The sequence below is a fragment of the Rosa rugosa genome, chromosome 2, assembly GCF_958449725.1.
Source record: "Rosa rugosa chromosome 2, drRosRugo1.1, whole genome shotgun sequence".
Lineage (NCBI taxonomy): Eukaryota > Viridiplantae > Streptophyta > Magnoliopsida > Rosales > Rosaceae > Rosa > Rosa rugosa.
This window is the reverse complement of record NC_084821.1, coordinates 37,187,069-37,202,123: the sequence shown is the minus strand read 5'-3', so window position 1 is coordinate 37,202,123 and position 15,055 is coordinate 37,187,069. Positions and strand designations below refer to the sequence as shown.

At 40.9% G+C, this 15,055-nt stretch overlaps 1 long non-coding RNA gene and 1 pseudogene across 10 annotated transcripts; one reads left to right on the top strand and one right to left on the bottom strand.

Moving 5' to 3' along the window:
• Window positions 1-15,055, bottom strand: part of LOC133730703 (primary amine oxidase 1-like) — a 76,728-nt pseudogene that overhangs the window by 15,473 nt on the left and 46,200 nt on the right.
• On the top strand, window positions 1,644-4,995 carry LOC133732876 (uncharacterized). Of its 10 annotated transcripts, XR_009857365.1 has the most exons (10): window positions 1,644-1,752; window positions 1,937-2,077; window positions 2,388-2,519; window positions 2,620-2,718; window positions 2,962-3,433; window positions 3,525-3,600; window positions 3,706-3,765; window positions 4,082-4,150; window positions 4,322-4,424; window positions 4,575-4,994. It is a non-coding gene; the product is annotated as an uncharacterized LOC133732876 (long non-coding RNA). The 10 variants fall into 10 exon arrangements; XR_009857362.1 differs by having other exon boundaries at window positions 3,525-3,765; XR_009857368.1 differs by having other exon boundaries at window positions 2,962-3,154; window positions 3,400-3,433; window positions 3,525-4,424; window positions 4,575-4,995.

Sequence of the window (15,055 nt, the reverse complement as noted above, 5' to 3'; positions counted from 1 at the left end):
TTTATCGGTATGCAGGTGGTGTCTTCACAGATTCAGCTGGAGTGTGCACGAGAAATGAAGTGAGTCACAGTAGTCTACTCATTGGGTACGGGACGACCCCAGATGGTCTCGATTATTGGCTATTAAAGAATTCATGGGGCGAGTCTTGGGGTGAACAGGGATATATGAGATTGCTCAGAAGTACGAAGAAGAAGCGAGGTCAAGGTGTTTGTAAATGTGCGGGTTTAGCTTTGTTCCCAATTAACGATGTTTGATGAGTAGAACTTTTTCTTAAAATTTTCAAATAAATTTTGTTAAAAGAATTGAGGTATTTAATGCTTGACGTATTGCGAATTTGCGATTAATCTAGACTAGTTGAAAAAGAACGCACGAAATACCCATTAATTTTCATGCATGAACGTGTCGTTTATCCTCTTTTTTTGGAAAGCAACGGGCAAACCCCAATTGGCCAAGGTTAAATTGCGGCTAGGTGAATGATAAGACACGTGTTTTATGCTGAGTGGACTTCAGATGAGAGTGATTGCGTGGTGATGAAGTAATGAATCCTTAATGAATTGAGAAATACAATCTTAAATTTAGATTCCTATTTCTTGGCGGAATTTTTTTTTTTTTTAATAAAGTCAGTCTCTTTTTAGGCTTATACACTACCAAAAACAATAACGTTTTCTTGTCAACTTTGACTAGTAATTAACTCAGTTAAAATTTATTTTAGCTCAAACAAGCATATCAATTTAAGTAATAAGGGGACGATTAAAATTCAAGGAGAAATCATTTGGCCATCCAAATTTGGAAAGCAATCATCTCGCAATGAAAAAAAAAAAAAGAATTGGACTCGAAATGTTTTGTTTTTGAATTTAATGAAACTAGAGCTAGACTTAAATTTCAAGATATTTTTTTTTCTCTAGTGAATTAGTGAGTTAGACGAAGTGGTGTTAGCTTAGTGGTTAGAGCACCCACTACCTATGTACGAAGTCATGGGTTCGAGTCACCATGGAGACAGGAGTGAAACCCTTTGTCCTTTGATCCTCTTTTAAAAAAAGAAAAAAAAATTAGTGAGTTAAGAATCTGAAAATTCGAAATACTTACCATAATCATCAAGATTTGATAACTAATAATACGATCTTCTGCTTTAGATTTTTTTTCAGTTTTTCTTGTTGAGAATGTTGTACTTCTATATAAACGCATACAGTGCTTGTGCTTGCTGTTCACTAGAAAGCAATTAAAAACTCTTGAAATAATATTATGTGTCGTCTTGATGAGAAGCATGCATACTGGTTCCGTTTATATAAAAAGTTGAGCAACTGAGAAAGTGAATAAAAGGACTCGAATAAATTTTTCTCTTGAATGCAAATTTTTTACTTGGATGTTTCGTGCTTGAATTTGTTCCACTTTTGATACAAGACTTGGCATCATTAAATTAATACACTACTAGAAATATTGGTTATAAGGACACTAAATCAGGACACATTTTTGTTAACGTGTCCTAATAAGCTTATGAGGACAACCAAAAAAAAAAAAACAAGAGCAAACTTCTGTAGCCCGCCGATTTTTTTTTTTGCCAAAAGTTAAATTTCCCACTTTTTTTTCCCACACCAATTCACACTTCAGCCTATATATATTATATTAGGTTGGCTGATAAAATTGGCCTCTATCATTTTAATTGATCCCTCTCTCTCTCTCTCTCTCTCTCTCTTTGTGCATCTCTTCCTCGTCTAACAAATTGCAGATCTGATTCTTTAGCTCACCGGATGGGTAATTCTCTCTCCTTATCGATCTGTCTATAGCTTTTTCTTCTTGCTAGATCTGTTTGCTCTATCCAGATCATAATGTGACGGTGGCTTTCTCCTCTATCCAGATCAGAATAAGATTCATAATCCTTAATTATCTTGATGAGATCATATAGGTTTAATTTTTGTTTCCGTCTACTCTTCCGCAGATGCCAAGACCAAACCCTCTCATCCTTTCCGCAATGCCATCGCCCGCGCCCCTAGATACCTCCGCGATTAAGTAGCTCTATTGCCGCCAGTCCTATAGCCACGCAAAAGACGAGTCGGGCATTGCACATGCGATTGGGAAGGTATGCTTTTCCTGCAGGAACAATAATGATTTCCCTGTTAAAGTAAGAGAACAATAAGCTAAGTTTCATCATCATGGCCTCCGAGCGCATCTTGAAGGAGCTTAAGGATTTGCAGAAGGATCATCCCACTTCCTGCAGCGCCGATACACTCAAAGATTTATTATTTAGAAACTAAATTTTGGTGTTCATAGCATACTCATTAAGCTCAATTTGTTAAATTGACGGTTTTAGTGTAGATATTGGTCGTAATTTTTGATTTGTTATATACCCAGATGGATATTTCTGTGAACTTTTGGTTAATTTTTATTAGGTCCTGTGGCTGAGGACATGTTTTATTGGCAAGCAACGATTAGGGGACCCCCTGATAGCTCATATGCAGGAGGTGTATTCCTTATTACCATTCATTTCCCTCCTGACTATCCTTTGAAACCACCTAATTAAGGTAACTTGTCTAATCTGCAAGCTTTGATCCTTAGGGTTTATGAACGTATGCTTTTCTTCTTCTTTTTTGGTCGGGAAGATGACAGTGTTTCAATTTTTAGGTTGCATTTAGGACTAAGGTCTTCCAACCGAATATCAATAGCAATGTCTTGATATCCTCAAAGAGCAATGGAGTCCAGCCCTTACTATATATCTCTAAGGTTCGGCTTTGTTATCCAGCAGGAACAATAATTAGACCCCCGTTAATTTCTAAGTTGTGATAAATCAAAATTTTGCATTGCAGCTTTAGTTTCTCTTTGTCACTGTTCAATTTACTGGTTTCTATTTCAGCGATTTTGTGCAAGCAAGTGCAAAATTTTATTCTTTCTTGTTTTTTGACGGATCATGTGCTTGTATATAATTGACTTTGTGATTGTTGTGCGCTTTGTCATTGGTGGTGGCAGAGGAGGAGGTTGGGAAATGGGAGGTGAAAGATGTGCTTTAATTCACGTTCTTTGATAGCCTGCAAAACAGTATGTAAGCCCTTTAACTCACTGTTTGATTCCAATAATAAAGTCCAATATCAATGGAGCTTCAGGTGTTGTGGTTCTGAGCAAATTGGTCGCTCTCTGTGTTTCCTTCGGCTATGGCTGTGCTGTAAGTCATACTCATTGACATTTCAAATTATGCATTTTTCTGCCAAATATTACCATATGTTAGGATGAAAGGAGAGTTAGTGTACTGATAAGTATGCTCTGTTGCATCAAGTTGTTGGTATAGGTTAAATGTGACATACACCAAGTTAGGAGTACAATAGTGTAAATTACAATTTGTTTGTGCACTAGTCCTAAAGCGTAATAACAATGTTTTGTAGATATAATAATCATCATATGTTGAATCAGGAATTACGGAAGACTGGGCCTTACTGTTGTAGCAGTAAGTACTAGTATTTTTGACTTTTTTGTTTTTTATGTTCTGTTTGCATTTGATGGACTTTCTTGTGATCAATTCAGTACTCAATTTTCAGTTCATCAATGACGATTGGAGAAATGATTGGTGCATTAGTAAATGGGACGATAATGGATCTTGTTGGTTGTAGAGGTGTAAGTTTTTCTATATACTCTTTAACTCTGGGCCTGCTGAATATTGTTAAATGTGAAATTTGAAATTTCTTTTTGTTCTATTCCTTGCATGTGTTGATCAAGCAGATAATGTGGTTTTCTGAAATATTCAGTGTTGCAGGGTGACTCACTATAGCATTTACAGAGGTTTTTTCTTTCTTTCCTATATATATATATATGCACAGTTAATATGCTCAAATTTACATTTTACCAAAGGGAATGATTTTTTCATAGATAAGTCTTTAGATTGGACTGAAACTTTTGAATACATTGTAGACATATATGGTTGTAGTAAAAGTTGTTGGCAAGTTCGAACCGATACTAAAAATGTTCAGATGAAGATTGTCAGTGATTGCTAGGAAAAATTCAAAGGCATTTTTTCCTCCTTGTGTGGCTTCTTTTTGTTTCCTTAGTGGTTAGATCACTAGCTTACTATGTTCTTACTGAGCTCTTAATGATGCAGTGCCATTAATATTTTGATGCTCAAAAGGAAAGAAAGAATCGTAAAACAGTTCATTGGGAGATGGTTAAGGTAGATTTCTACTTTTGTAGTTTTCCTTTAATCTGATGGTAAAAAATTATTGGGAAGAAAGAAATTATTGAAACTCTAAGAAACTCTATTTTAAATTTGGTTAGTAATACTATCTCAGTGGTTAATAAGAAGGTTAATTAGTTAAGTTATGTGATACTGGGGGTTTTGCAGGGCTTACATACTGTTTTGCAAGTTGTCAAAGAAAGTGATTGCGACCCCTTCCTTGGTGATTGCAATCACTTTCTTTGACATGTGATGCTTTTCTGCACTAGAGGTATTACTTTATGACACAAGGAACTGATCACTTGTGATCAGATTCTGTACCAGATCATGTATACTAATTTTATCTTCCCTTTGCTAGTGGAAATTTGCATTTATCTTCCCGTTTTAAATGTTCATTACTTTGTTCCTCTTCTCCCTGTAGAGAACAGAAGTTTCTGGTGATTGTGAGCAATATCTTGGATTGGAGCATGCTAGTGTAGTTTCTCGTGAAAGTTTCTATCTGAACCCTTCACTTTCAAGAAATCAAATACACTGTAAACAATTAGAATGCTAGTATAGACTATCCCAAATACTCAATATCTTGAATTATTCTCATTTGTAATTGAGTATAGCTGGAAGTTTTGAGATTGTATTGAATTGAATATTACTAGTTTGCAGATCGGTTTGGTTGGCCAAGTCATATGTATTGTGATATGGACTTGAATTGGAGTGTAGATCATACTTTTAATATTTTTTTTGGACAATTTTTTAGTTTCAAGGACATAGTTTATGTGTCCTCTATTATATTTAAGGACATCTATTTTTCGGATGTAAGGACACAATTCCAGTGTCCTCTTATACATATAAGGACATTGTTTTTGATAATATAAGGACACAAATGAAGTGTCCTCTTATAGTTACAAGGACACTGTTTTTGATGATATAGGGACACAATTCAAGTGTCCTCTTATAGATACAAGGACACTGAATTTTTGCTTTTAAGGACACAGTTTCGGTGTCCTAGTAGGGAAAGAAGGACTCTTTTCCAATGTCCTTTAATATGACTTACAATGACTGCTGGATAGATGACTCTTTTTTAGAGTGTCCTTAAATGTATTAGAGGACTCTGTTCCAGTGTCCTTATATGCAGTTTTTGTAGTAGTGATATAATCCACCTCTGTTAATGAAATCTGTATCAGCTAATTAACCATTACTTTTAGTAGGTGTGTATTTCATTTAGATACATTAACATCTCCATAACTTTTTTTGGTTATTCTTTTTTGAGTTAATTAGATTAAAGTCCAAAAGCTAAACTCCATATTGATTGTAGTCTACATCAATTTTCTTTGTTAATTGTGGTTCAATGACTCAGCTGTCACCTCGGATTTATTTCCTTTTCCATCTTGTTGACTCAATCCTCATTAATTTTTTTTACATGACTAATATGCCCTTATTGAATGTCTTTGACCACAAAATGCAAGAATTAGTTGCATTAATATATTGATACATTCATTATCTAGGCAAGTTTATCATAGGGATGATAGGGGGCCTCAATGACGCCTAAAGTTTGTGGCCTCAAATCCTAGTTGTCATGCCATGTAAGTAAATACAAACTTTATTTTTAATTTCACATAATATATATTGCCACATCGTACTATTACAACACCAACTTTACCATTTTTTTATTTATTTTTAGATGTTAGGGCGTGAATCAATGACATTAATGAATTTAATTCGATGCTTGTCAGCTGCAGTTTTATACTTAGCATTAGTTTCTTCCAACTTGGCCTTAACTTCTTCTCTAACCGCCTGCACATCTCTAGCCATGCCCTCAGCAACAACACTAACACCAGAAACCTTAGGAAGCTTCACCAAATCAACCACATGTCGAGGAACAGTAGTATAAACTAATGAGAATGGTGACTTCCCTGTTGCACTATGCACATCACTGTTATAAGAAAACTCCACCTGTGGCAAAGCATAATCCCACTGCTTGGGCCGATCTCCGCAAACACTCCTGACCATGTTACCCAAAGTTCTGTTAGTAACCTCTGTCTGCCCATCAGTTTGAGGATGAGCTGTGCTGCTACGATTCAAAGCTGTGCCAAAAAACCTCCACAAAGTAATCCTGAAGTGACTAAGAAACTTCGTGTCTCTATCAAAAGTAATGGACTTGGACACTCCATGCAAACGAACCACTTCCCTGAAAACAGTTTCGCTATATTGGAAGCATCAGCAGTCTTCCTACAAGCTATAAAGTGCGCCATCTTGGAGAACTTGTCAACTACCACAAACACAGAATCCACACCCCTTTGGGTTCGGGATAACCCCAACACAAAATCCATAGCAAGATCCTGCCAAATATCATCAGGAACAGGTAAAGGTAAATAATGACCAGTATTTTGGGACTGACCTTTAGAAACCTGGTAGGTGTAGCACTTCCTTACAATAGCTCCTACATCCTTCTTTAGCTGTGGCCAAAAATACCTTTCCTCAAGGCTAGCAATAGTTTTGTCTCGGCCCAAATGTCCACTCAAACCCCATCCATGCAGATCTCTAATCAGTTTCTCCCTCAACGATGAGCTAGGAATACATAGTCGATTGCCCTTAAATAAATAACCATCATTCACATAGAAATCTGCAACTGCATGATTGCTACTGCACTTGGCCCAAATCTCCTTAAAATCAACGTCTTCCTCATACAATACTTTCAAGAGATCAAAACCCACAATCTCTTGAGCTAAAGTGACCAGCAAGGAAGCCCTCCTACTCAAAGCATCTGCCACCCTATTAAGAGTACCAAATTTATGCTAAATCACAAAAGAAAATTTCTGCAGAAAACTCACCCACCTTGCATGCATCGTGTTAACAGTTTTCTGACTGTTAAGGTACTTCAAGGCATGATGATTAGTGAACAATACAAACTCTCTCTGAATTAGGTAGTGCTCCCATTACTTCAATGCCCGGAACACTGCGTAAAATTCATGATCATAAGTACTCCACTTTTGACGAGCTTCACTCAACTTTTCACCAAAGAATGCTACTGGCCTCTTCTCTTGTGATAACACAGCACCTACTCCCATGCCACTAGCATCACATTCAACCTCAAACACCTTGTTGAAATTGGGAAGAGCAAGAACCGGTGCAATACAAAGTTTCTCCTTGATTAAAGCAAAGCTCTTTCCTTGTTCTTCTCCCCACTGGAATTTGCATTTCTTCAAACATTCAGTAATAGGAGTAGTAATGGTACTGAAATTTCTTACAAATCTCCTGTAGAAAGTAGCCAAACCATGGAAGCTCCGCACCTCAGAAACTGTTTTTGGAACTGGCCATTCTCTTATAGCTCGTACCGTTTCTTCATCAACCTGAATGCCTTATTCTCTAACCATAAAACCCAGAAACAGCAGCTTGCTGGTACAGAAAGTACACTTTTTCAGGTTAATGTACAATTTATTTTCCTGTAAATCTCCCAAAACCTACCTCTAATGTACCAGATGTTCTTTGGTCTTGCTATATATCAATATATCATCAAAATACACCACGACGAAAGAACCAATAAAAGGAAGAAGAACCTAGTTCATAAGCCTCATAAAGGTGTTGGGTGCATTAGACAACCTGAATGGCATCAACATCCACTCATGTTAATGCTTGGATCAGTGGGGATCTAATTAACGTAAAAGAGAGTGAGAGAGAGAGAGGGACACACACGAGAAGTATAGTGGTTCGTTTCCCGCCTTAGCGGGAAACTACGTCCACTTGAAAGCTTTAACTAGTGTTTGGGCCTTGCGGCCCAAGGGGATTACATGAGTTGTAATAGGATGTTGAGTAAGTGGGAAGGAGTCTCCTTATATAGGGGAGGGAGGCTCCTTCCTCTACATGTTCTTCAATGTGGGACAAGAAGTCCCATTCTAGTCTAGAAATACTTATTATGGAGGCAACTTGGCAAGGCTGGGAAGGTGGCTTCCTGGCGACGTATTTTCCACTTCCGGATACCGTAGCGTAGCTTGAACATAGGGCTACAAGATGCAAGTAGCGGTTGGGCCTCTCCATGGCTTGTGGGTGTCCCAAAGAGGGTGCTACTTATGCTTGGTGAGATAGCAAACTAGCTTGCTAGAAGAAGTATCTACAAGTCCCCGAAGTCCCCAAGTAAGAGGAGCTTCTTGGTTGGGGAGTTATAAACATGAAGTCATCAAGCATAAGTAACGTCCGAGAGGCGCCTAGCCCCTACAAGTCCCCGAACTCCGTAAGCAAGAAGGGACTCGTTAACCTGCACAACAAAGATAAAAAGCGCACATATGTAGAATGCTTGTTGTATTGGGCAACGCATGTGAGTTGCGCGGATATGCATTGGCATATACGAATGTACAATGTGCATGATACATGTTGATGTATATGAATGACACCGAGTATGATCGGTTATGACGTGTAAAGTCGAGAACGAGTATGGTTGTGTGAACATATCACGAATAAGCATATGAATTGCATATGATGCGCATGGTGCTTGCAAGAAAATGAACGAGTCGAGTTGACGAGTTTACGCTCGGTGTAAGTTGCATGAGTGCCATGAAGGCAAGCGTTTGTAATTTCGTGAACGATGCATACGCGAACGTTTGTGTTTGTTTGGTTTTCGCTCGTATTAATGGAACGCGAAAAGAATTCAATTTGTCGCAAACGACAAATGGTAGAAGAATTCAATGTTCCATTAATGTGTATTATGTGGAGGGGATGTGAGTGTAAAGCTTGGGAATGCCGGAAGGCAAGAGCGTGAAAGCTCAGGGGTGCCGGGAAGGCGTGAACGGAAAGCTCGGGGGTGCCTGGAAGGCGTGAGCGGTAAGCTCGGGGTTGCTGGGAAGGCGTGATCGGTAAGCTCGAGGTTGCCGGGAAGGCGTGAGCGGTAAGCTCGGGGTTGCCGGGAAGGCGTGAGCAGTAAGCTCGGGGTTGCCGGGAAGGCGTGAGCGGAAAGCTCGGGGTTGCCGGTAAGGCGTGAGCGAAGGCGTGAGCGGGAAGCTCGGGGGTGCCGGGAAGGCGTGAGCGGAAAGCTCGGAGGTGCCGGGAAGGCGTGAGCGGAAAGCTCGGAGGTGCCGGGAAGGCGTGAGCGGAAAGCTCGGAGGTGCCGGGAAGGCGTGAGCGGAAAGCTCGGAGGTGCCGGGAAGGCGTGAGTGGAAAGCACGGGGTTGCCGGGAAGGCGTGAGCGGGAAGCTCGGGGTGCCGCGAAGGCGTGAGCGGAAAGCTCGGGGTTGCCAAGAAGGCGTGAGAGGGAAGCTCGGGGTGCCGCGAAGGCTTGAGTGGGAAGCTCGGGGTTGCGGGGAAGGCATGAGCGGGAAGCTCGTGAGCTGAAGCTCGGGGGTGCCGTGAAGGCGTGAGCGGGAAGCTCGGGGGTGAGCGGAAGCTCGTGAGCGGGACTCTCGGGGGTGCCGCGAAGGCAAGAGCGTGAAAGCTCAGGGATTGCCGCTGAGGCAAGAGCGTGAAAGCTCGGCGGTGCCGCTGAGGCAAGAGCGGGTAGCTCAAAGGTGATGAGCGTAACTGTTGCTAATTATGCTGGGCTGTATGTACAAGTCCCCGAAGTCCCTAGTGAATGAGGGTTTTCTTGCGGGGTTGATACCAAAGCGTAGCTTTGTGCCGTATAACGAGCATAATTAGTGCAAGTGCGTTATCCATCTAGAATTGGTCGGAGCGAACGCTTATCCCCTTTCGGGTGGGCCCCTGCTAGGCCCTCCAAGGAGTCCCCAACTCCTGGCTATAGAGCTCCGTATGGTCGGAAATTTTTTAATGAGGGAAGCTGCGTATAAGCAGTGGGCGTTAGGTAGCGAACCTAATCTTTGATACCCAAGCGTCGGGGGTTAACTGCCGAATCAATGGCTGTCGTGGGCTGCGTTAACCGGTCCCTTTACTCTTTCCCGAAGGAGAAAAGCTTGACTGCAATGCCGCGTAGCGGTCATTGACATTATGAGGCGTTGCCTTACCGCTTGGCGGTTGGTCGTAGACCATAGACTCGTAAAGTTTGTAATTGTACGAACAATGACAAACAAATAGAGCAAGTAATGATATTTTGTTTGAGTGTCCTATGTTTATTTAATTTTGCAATTAAAATAGGAGCATGGCATACGTGTATAGCGTGTACTTGTAATGTGGATGCTAATAACATTTTTGAATTGTTGTAAACATGCTTAAGGATCATGTAGACATGTAGATGCATATCAAGTGTGATATATTTGTAGGCATGCTTAAAGTAGTAAAAGCATGTGATTGGCATGACACCAGCTCAAATTGAAAGAGCGTAAAAGAGAAGATAAAGTTACTTATCTTATGCCGATTTGGAGTGAGTTGGAGTTGGAATCACCGTAAGTACCCAAATCATGTTGGAGTTGTCCAAGCATGACGCTCCATTGCTTTGGTGGATAAAGTGTTCCGATAATGTACGTCAACTCGTAGTTGCGGTTGAATGCCCGATAGAAATAGTTGAATTTCCTTGAAAAAAAATAGATGATTAATATGTGGATTTGTAAAATCAACATCAATAATTTGCATATGTACTTTGATAAGATATTAAGCAAAGTAAGCGAGCAATGTAGTAGTTGACGACTGATCCATTAATTATACACATCTATTTTTTCTTTCAAAGTGCTCGAGGGACAATACCGAATTTTATTATCATGAATAATAGAAATTGACACGTGCATGGCGGCTATGCCATGGGTATAGACAATAACATGCATCCATTGTATGATATGGCATTAATTGCATAGCCATTGGATATACATAAATGTAGCAACTATGTGTGTTTTAATAGCAGTATGTATTACATATTATCATGCACTTACGTAATCAAGTGAGGTCAACTAAGTTTTTAGAAGTAAAGTCATGCCGACAAGATTGTGCATATATACTTTAAGGACTAAATATTGTTTAGTCCTTGAGCTTTTGACCATAAAACACTTCAATCCCTGACCTTCTAATTTCACACGTTTAGTCCCTGTACTTCAAAATTTCAAACCAATAGGTCCTTGCTGTCTAAAAGTCGCGGCAAAATGTCTATTATGCCCTCAGTTTTTTTTTTTAATTAATTAATTATTTTATTTTTTTTGGAAAAGGAATTTTTTTTCCCTTTTTTTCTTTCTGTTTATTTTTTTTATGTTTTTTTTCCTTTCTTTCTTTCTGTTTGAAAAAAAAGAATAAATAAAATAAAGAAAAAATAAAAAATAAAAAAAAGAGAAAGGAATAAATTTATTAAAAAAAAAAAGAACTGAGGGCATAATAGACATTTCGCCGCGACTTTTAGACGGCAAGGACCTATTGGTCTGAAATTTTGAAGTACATGGACTAAACGTGTGAAATTAGAAGGTCAGGGACTGAAGTGTTTTATGGTTAAAAGCTCAAGGACTAAACAGTATTTAGTCCATACTTTAAATAACCACGCAAGGTGAGGTGAATCACAATAATGGTATCGTATCATCATGTAAAGCAATTATAGATGTGTTGTATGTTTATCAAGTTATTTAGGGGTCGTCAATGGGCAGGGCAGGGCCGGCCCTGCCCAAAATTAATGGGCTCAGGCCGGGCCGAGCCAAAACATATTTTTTTTTATTTTTCAGGCCGGGCTTCTCTTAAAAATCAAGGCCCAGGGCCTTACGGGCTTTTTAGGGCCGGGTCGGGCTTTTTTGGGTGGGCAGGGCCGAGCCCATTATATTTATATGTCATATTATTTTGTTAAAAAAAATACAAAAAGCTATGAAAAAGTTATGATATTTTAATGATTGACCAAAATAAAATACAAAATTAAAAAAACATATGACCTAATGCAATAATTAGTTCAATATAACTACATAAAAAGATATTAATACAAGAATTGAATGGGCTTTCGGGTGGGCTTATAAGGCCGGGCCGGGCGGGCTTTAATGGGCATATAACGGGCCGGGCCTGGGCTTTGAACCCTCCGCCCTAGCCCTGCCTCGTGCCCAATGGGCAGGGCTGAGATGGGCTTTGCTGCGGGCCGGGCCGGGCTTTTACCCACTGGGCCGGGCGGGCGCCCATGGGCTTTTAGGCCTGCGGGCCAAATGATGACCCCTAAAGTTATTGATAAGAGGCATAGAATAACAAATGGGGTCCGTAGCTCCATATATATCTCAATAAGCAAAATAAAATGAGAAGGAATAGAGCTCAACAGACAAGTGTGATATGTGGCGGTGAATTGGAGTATAGCATGCCATGCATTCAATGAGAATATAAAAAGTAGGAAGCCCAGATCAAGTTTGTAGAGCTATGCGCTGATGCTTAATTGTAACTATAATTGAATAGTTGGAGCAAGCAAATAAGTTAAGTGCCAGCTAGCTTTGTGTGTGAGAGTTGATTGATGAATACGTTCAATTAACTAATATAGCAGTAAGATCGTGCAATTAGTAGAGGAACACATTCAAGTCAGTTACGTGTTTGCTGTAAGTGTGCAGAAGCAAACAAATATATGCTCTCGTGTCATTAACTTGGAGCATAGCAGATCACATGTATGATTAAACCCATGACAAGTGTATTTCATGTTTGCAGCCGCTATATTATTTGCTAACGTGCTTGTGAGAGATTGATATATGTATATAAAACATGCTTTGACCTTGCACAGCAGCGAGCAAAAGTTGAAAACTTATCTCGTTTTTTAGCCAAGAGCTTGGACGTGCAGCTGTGTCAGAAGAGTTGGAAACTCATTTATATTCGGAGAAGAGTATGAGAATGAGTCCAGGTGAATCTCAGGCGGTGAAGCAATGAAGACGAGCGAATTGTGCAGCTGTTTTGTAGTGGCGCTGTTTAGCGAAGGTTTGGCTAGCAGGTCAGCGGAGCTGTGCCCAGCAGTTCGAAGCCTTTGCAGCGGAGGTTCTGCTCAGCAAAGCCTTGCCAGCGAAGGAGTTTTTTAGCGGAGTCTTGCCAGCAGAGGGGTTGCTCAGCGGAGGGCTTGGCTAGCAGGTGGAGCTTGTCAGTGGCTCCCTTAGCCAGCGGCGGAGCGGAGCTTTTGCTAGCTGCGGTAGCCAGCGGAGGAAGCTTTGCCGGCTGTAGCTTTGGCCAGCGGTATCGGTTGGCGGAGGAAGCTTTGGTGAAGCTCTAGCTAGCGGTGGTGCTCGGCGGAGCGGAGCTTTGGTGAAGCTCTAGCTAGCGGTAGAGGTTGGCGGAGGTTTTGCCGCTGGTGTCTCCTAGCGGTGTTGTAGCTAAAATTGAAGTTGATATTCAGCGGAGAGTCGGCGGAGACTTGGACCGGACTGGAACTTTGCTCGATGACTGAGGAGCTTGGGGGTCAGAGGTGTACAGTCCGGCGGTGGAGCTGCTCGGTCAGCGGTGCTCGTCCGTGCAGTCTTGGTCAGCTGTGCGTTTGCGATGCCGGAGTTTGAGCGGAAGAAATTTGGCCGCTGATGATTGGGTCGTGTAATGGAGGTTGCCTAGCAGAAGCGTGCTAGAGTTGACTGCGGGTTGGCGGAGCGGAGAGTCGGTGGAGACTTGGATCGGACTGCAATTTGCTCGATGGTAGTTCGGCGGTGCACAGTCCGACGGAGACGGCGATGTTGTTTGCTAGCGGCGGAGTCTCAGAGTGCGGTGGAGACGACCATGACCGTGAGCCTTGCGGAGGCATTGCTAGCGGAAGAGCCTTGCTGGCGGAGGATGGAACGAAGAAGAAGGAGGGTGACCAAAGAGAATTGGCACCGAAATTTTTTTTTGGTTTGCCAGCGTTGACTTTTTAGATGGCCATTGACCAGCCCTAATTTGATGTTTACCGATGTTCATGGTACGTGACGAAGCCTTTGTGTTGGCTTCCCACAGACGGCGCCAATGTTAATGCTTGGATCCGTGGGGATCTAATTAACGTAAAAGAGAGTGAGAGAGAGACACACACACACACGAGAAGTATAGTGGTTCGTTTCCCGCATTAGCAGGAAACTACGTCAACTTGAAAGCTTTAACTAGTGTTTGGGCCTTGCGGCCCAAGGGGATTACATGAGTTGTAATGGGATGTTGAGTAAGTGGGAAAGAGTCTCCTTATGTAGGGGAGGGAGACTCCTTCCTCTACATGTTCTTCAATGTGGGACAAGAAGTCTCATTCTAGTCTAGAAATACATATTATGGAGGCAACTTGGCAAGGCCGGGAAGGTGGCTTCCTGGCGACGTATTTGCCACTTCCGGATACCGTAGCGTAGCTTGAACATAGGGCTACAAGATGCAAGTAGCGGTTGGGCCTCTCTATGGTTTCCCCTATTGTTGTTTTCTAGAAAATGATGCGTTCGTATCGAGGGAATGTTGATGCCACACTGTGCAGTTGCTATTGGATCTCCATTACCAGTAGCCATCAATTGAACTCCAGGCGGTACAGAATTGTGTGCTTGTGGGCTAGAAATTAGTTCCAAATTGAACCTCCACCTGCACCCAAGAAAATAAGAGTAAATAATCAAACCCAATCTCAACAGGATTCAAATCAAGAATTCGAGATGCAGACAAACCCAAGCTTTTAAAAAAAAAAAAAAATTGCAGAAAAGTGATGATGGGCCATGAAAACGAAGAAGTGGGCAACAGAGATGAAAGAGATGCTTGAACCCAGTATTGCGTTTGTTTAGGACTCTGCAGAAGGAACTGGAGATTTTTGGGTCTGATATGAGGTGTAGCAGAAGAAGATCAGGTTCTGTTTCGGTCAAGAAAGAGGAACAGAGAGTTTAAAATTCCTTTTTTTCTCTTTATTATTTATTATTAAATTCAATGTAATTAATCATGTTTTAAATTCAATGTAATTAATCATGTTTAACTATAGTTAAATTCAATAACACATGTCAAGTTTTTATAGAGTGGTGGTATCACCACTAACTAAAGATGGTGAGCAAATTTGAATCCTCATTTGTCTCAACAAATGTAGTTGTCACCTCAGTGACATTTCAAAACATTTTTAGCCTCAACAACAAT